The sequence below is a fragment of the Chelonoidis abingdonii genome, chromosome 14 (assembly GCF_003597395.2).
Source record: "Chelonoidis abingdonii isolate Lonesome George chromosome 14, CheloAbing_2.0, whole genome shotgun sequence".
NCBI classification, from domain to species: Eukaryota; Metazoa; Chordata; order Testudines; family Testudinidae; genus Chelonoidis; species Chelonoidis abingdonii.
The window spans coordinates 38,836,857-38,842,856 of record NC_133782.1 but is presented as its reverse complement, the minus strand read 5'-3'; positions in this window follow the sequence as shown (position 1 = coordinate 38,842,856).

Sequence of the window (6,000 nt, the reverse complement as noted above, 5' to 3'; positions counted from 1 at the left end):
CCTGGGGTGTGGGGGGGGGGGGGTGTGTTGGGGGGAAGCCAGGGGGGGGGGGGGGGGTTGCGGTGTCTGGCGGGCACCGGCTGCTGGCAGCCCCCTCCCCTGCAATGCGCTGGGGTCTCCCCACCCCACTGCGGCTCGGGGGTGCGGCTGCGGCAGCCTCCCTGGCTGGTTTTTAGCCCAGGCTGCGCTGGGGGGAGCCGGGCCCAGCGCAGGGTGGGAGGAGCGGGGCATCCGCTTCGATTTCCCTTTCTCTTTCGTTTTCCCCTTGTTTACCTACATCCTGTTTCTCTAGAGACTCTACCCAGGGCAGCCCCCAGCCCTGCCCGTGCCCCTCACTCCTGACCCACAGCCCCCCGGGGCCCAGCGCTGGGAGCAGGTTCCCACAGGCTGTACAATAGCCCCGTATATGGCATCGGGATTTTTAGGTGTCAGTTCTGCTGGAGGGTTTGGCATCTTTGGCTTAGAGGCCTAGTGTCGCCCAGTGTCCGCAGTGTGTGTGTGTGTGTGTGTGTGTGTCAATGGGCCGTCCCTACACTGGGGTCCAGGGACTGGTCTGGACCAGCTGAGTTTACCTGATTATTTTACTGTCACTATTATTGTATTATTTCATATTAATCCAGCCATCCCCCTCTGTCTGCCTTCATATCTATCTATCTATCTATCTCCATACACCCCATCTATCTATCTATCTATCTATCTATCTATCTATCTATCTATCTATCCCCATACAACCTCTCTATCTATCTATCACTGTACACCCTTTGTATCTATCAATCTTAGCTCCATGCTCAGACTCTCCACTTCCACCTTCCAGCTCCCCATATCCTCCCTCTGTCCCCCCTCACAGCCCCCCTTGTAGTACCCCCTGCCTTCCCCTGCTGGAGAGGGCTTGCTCTGCCCTAACAGGTCCTCTGTTCCAGGGTTACTACAGGTCAGAACTTGAGGGGGGGTCCTTCAGGAGGATGTAGAGGAGCACATAGGAGGAATGGTGAATTCCTAATTAGTAGCCTTAATATACAGGTCTGCGAGTGTTACTATGGGGTTTAAGGGGTTTAGGTGCTATGGGAGCCTGGTTTATATCTGCTGGGAGTAGCCGGTTCCCATTCCAGAGAATCTCTATTAGCAATAACCATAGATTATTATGAGCAACATATTAATATTATTCCAGAAAAAATATTTCAGAAATAAATAAAAAAAACCAAATGTATTCATTTTGAAAGCTTTGAAGCAAACAGTTTCAATCTTTCCAGGATTCCCAGGATACTAGCTGTGAATGACAGCCAAAAATCTCTATTAATTGTAGAGATTAATACAGTCATTAATTGTATCACTCCTTTAATTTGTAGCCATTGGGAGCAAGTCAAATCCTAGAGTTTCCATATTAAGAAATTATAGAGTTTCCCTGTTCATAGCCCTAATAAACAGATTATTTCCATTTGCCATTAGCTGGGAAATTCCTACTATTAATAAATAGGGTTAATATTCATACTATTAGTTCATTTTTTGCAGACATGGGTAGCAAAACTCTGCTCAGATAATACTGAGGGCTAATCCTGGATTTAGTACCCACAGGAGCTAAGTCAGATCCTAGACATCCCCTTTTAATGATGAATTAGCCTTCATATGCCAATTATTTCCATTTGGGGTCATCTAGGATCCCACTGTAAAATCCCTATTAATAGTCATTATTTCTCTTATTCATATTGCTGTTTCATTTGACATCATCTGACATCTGCCCTGGTAAGATTGATGATTATTCATTTGGTTTGCATCTCTTGGGATGACATCAATTATTATTTATTAGCTGTGTTATGGTTGCACTATCAGATCCAGTCATGGCCCAGGACTCTATTGTGTCAGACTCTGTACATTGTTTATTAGGTTCATTACGGTAGCACCTAGAAATCCCAGTCATGGATCAAGACTTCATTACACTAGGTGCTGTAGATTTTTTATTAGGTGTATTATGGTAGCGACTAGGCATCCCATTCATGGCCCAGTACCTCATTGTGTTAGACTTCGTATGTTATTTATTAGGTGTTTTATGGTAGTAGTTAGACATCCCAGTCGTGGTCCAGGATGCAGGCACCGTACGTTATTTATTAGGTGCATTACAGTAGCACCTAGGAACCCAAGACGCGGCCCAGGACGCCAGGTGCTGTACATTTTTATTAGGTGGATTACGGTAGCACCTAAAAACCCCTGTCATGGCCCAGGACGCCAGGCACCGTATATTATTTATTAGGTGTATCACATAACACCTAGGAACCCCATTTGTGGCCCAGGACGCCAGGCACTGTACGTTATTTATTAGGTGAATCATGGTGGCATCTAGGAACCCCAGTTGTGGCCCAGGACGCCAGGCACTGTACGTTATTTATTAGGTGTATCATGGTGGCATCTAGGAACCCTAGTTGTGGCCCAGAACGCCAGGCACTGTACGTTATTTATTAGGTGTATCATGGTGGCATCTAGGAACCCCAATTGTGGCCCAGAACGCCAGGCACTGTACGTTATTTATTAGGTGTATCATGGTGGCATCTAGGAACCCCAATTGTGGCCCAGAACGCCAGGCACTGTACGTTATTTATTAGGTGTATCATGGTGGCATCTAGGAACCCCAGTTGTGGCCCAGGACACCAGGCACTGTACGTTATTTATTAGGTGCATTACGGTAGCGCCTAATAGCCCTGGTCATGGACGATCTCTGCTCCAGTGAGCTCAGAGTCAATGGTCCTTATCCAATGACTCAGGTCTCTGCATTAGTCATTGTTAACCTTAATATTCTTATTATTGCCATTGGGCTTCAGCTGGCCTGGCATGTCTCACCGGGCTGCTGTTAATGACAGAGAGGGAGGGTTGGGGCGTTACTGAGTATTATTCATTTGTGTAGCATCTGCGGGAGTTGAGGAAGTTGACCGGGTGAAATCGCCCCAGAGTTCTTAACCTCTCCCTAACCCATCTCCCAGCTGTGTGCTAGGATGCCTCGTCCTGTTGACAGGCGTGGGCCACCCACTTTCTGGAATACAATGATTTATCGTTACTATTACCAGTGTTCAGTTCCACTGCCAGGCTGCAAACACTTGGCCACGGGCTCACTTTTAGGGCTGCTAGTAACGTTCAGCTCGTGCGTAGGTGCAGGCAGAATTAACCATTTACTTTTGCGTCTGCTGAGTTTGAATACGGCAAATCCTGGAGTGTCTCTAGTCATAATTATTGGCCTTAATATTAATATAATTTCCATTTGCCATTAGCTGGCATAGACTGTCTCCTATTCTGAGAATCCTCTAGTGTTAATAACTATTTAACTTTGAATATTATTATCATTATTATTGAGGGCAAGGGTTAGCTCAGTGGTTTGAGCCTTGGCCTGCTAAATCCAGGGCTGTGAATTCAATCCTTGAGGGGGCCGCTTAGGGATCTTGGGCAAAATCAGTATATAGTTCTGCTAGTGAAGGCAGGGGGCTGGACTCAATGACCTTTCAGAGTCCCTTTCAGTTCTATGAGATCATCATATCTTCATGTATATATTGAGGTATTAGCATATTAATTTGTTCATTTTGCAGACAAACTGAACAGCCTACACCTTGGAGTTTTACTAATCAATATCCTGATTATGAATCTTATTTCCTTTTGTATTGGCTTAGATCAAGAGCAGAGACTCAACCTTAAAGTTAATCATACTAATTATTCTCAGTGCTAATTAGTTATGCATCTTCGGGGATTAAATGGGTCACATCCTGGAGTTTGTGTATTTAGGACAATTATCCTTTGAAAAAATATTTCCTTTTGGAGTCAAAGTACATTAACTATTTCCTATTCGGATGAAATTGAACTCATAATATTTATCATTATTACTTCATGTTGTGTCAGGTAGGACTGCCCACAATGATGCTGAGTTTATTAATTATTATTAGAGTTGAGTTTTCAGCTGACTCTTTTTTCCAATGAAAAATAACACTGGAATATTTAATGGATTCGTGTCAATTTGACCAAATTGTTTATTACAGCAAACAAACCAAACAAATAAAAATCAAGTTAGTTCATGCTGATGTGTTTGAAACACAATATTTCGATTTTCTGGGTCTCGCTTCAAAATGTCCTTTCATTTTAGTTTCTTGTTTTTATTTGATTTTTATTTTAGAAAAGAGCCAAAAGTGTTTAACGATGGTCAAAATATAAACAAAATGGGTCGTTCAGCCCTCAACAAAAAAAATGGTCATTTTCGGCCCAACCGAAGCAGATTACTTTCCCCAAAGAGACGCCCAAATCCTAATTCTTCCAGTTGTAATTATTATTATTAATCATTTAATTCAGCAACCGCTAGGGTTGTCTAGATCAAATCATGAAGTTTCTCTATAAAAATGGACTATTATTATTAATTATGAAATCTCAGTGCTGCAAAGATGTAGTCAAAGTATATAAAGTTAAGAACAAGGATGAGATTTCGGAGCCCTTAAAAATGTATCCTTTGGTGCCTCAGTTTCCCTCTGTGCCATCATTTAAGGTAGTTTAAGGCAGTTCTGACTGTACACAGCAAGTACCCCAGAGTACGTTGTACTGACGACATCTATTGTTTTATTATTAATGCTAATAAAGTTTTGTGTGAATTGGAGGTTGATCCAGTGACAGCCAAGAATTTCTACATTTATAATATTTATTATGATGATTAGTACAGGCCCTGAATTAGCAAAGTACTAATGTGAGCTTCTTGTATTATCATTTATTAATTGTTAACTGGGGTTGCGTCTGGCTGCGCAGGGGACTGTGTGGAGCTGTGATTGGTATAATTAGCCTATGTATTAATAATGATGTGAATGGACAGAGAGAGATTGGTGAATCTGGCCCCGGATATTAAATCATTTTCAGAAAACGGACCACAAAACACAAACCGCACAAAAAAGCCACAAGAAACGCAAAATAGCCACAGATCAAATGGGATCAACAGTGTCCCTGCGCACTCAGTAGAGGACAATACACATGCAAACAAGTACAGAAGATAAACAAACACACAAATAGTAAATCACGCAATACACAACAGACACCTAAACTGTTTGTGTATGAACAAACACAAAATGACATAAAATATTCAAACACGCAAACATCCACAGTAGACAAAACAGCTAAACGCACAAACAGGAAATAGCACAGTACACACAAAACATACACAATAAACACACGAGAATAACAATTAAACAAGACAACAGAAAATAACACAAAACATCCACAGTGTACCCACAACATCCATAGTACACCAAAAAAATCCCCACTAAAAATGCAAACGGAAAATAACACAGTACACACAAACATCCACAGTACACAAAACAACTAAACACAGAAACCGACAATAACCCAATAAATGAAAAACATTCACTGTATGTAAAACATGAAACAAACAGAAAATAACATCAGCAAAGAGTCCTGTGGCACCTTACAGACTCTTTGCTGCTTTTACAGATCCCGACTAACACGGCTACCCCTCTGATACTAGAAAATAACATGACACACAAAACATACACAAAACACACAATGTGCATGCACAACAACTAAACAAACAGAAAATAACACAAAACATCCTCAATCCACGCACAAAACATTTGCAGTGCACAAAATACCTACACACACAAACAGAAAATAACGCAATACACGCACAAGACATAGATGGTGTGTGTGCACACACAGAGCAACAGGCATGTGTAGCCAAAGCTAACACAGCATGGCTCAAAATCACTGTGACTGTGTTACACGTACGCAGGCCTTTGGAACTCCCTGCTACATGATCACAACCCCTGCCCAAGCCACCGCTGACAGCTGCCCTTGGCTGCCATCGTGGGCCTATAACACCTCCCTGGGGCTCCCCTTCTCTGCCCTGTGGGCGTCAGCCCCAGGACAATGCACACTAAGGAGACTATGCTCTGTGTGTTGTGTTATTAGGAGTCCTCGGCCTGCGATCCTTTCAGTGAGGCCAGGCCCAGGAAAACCTGCCAGGCTAGGTGAACT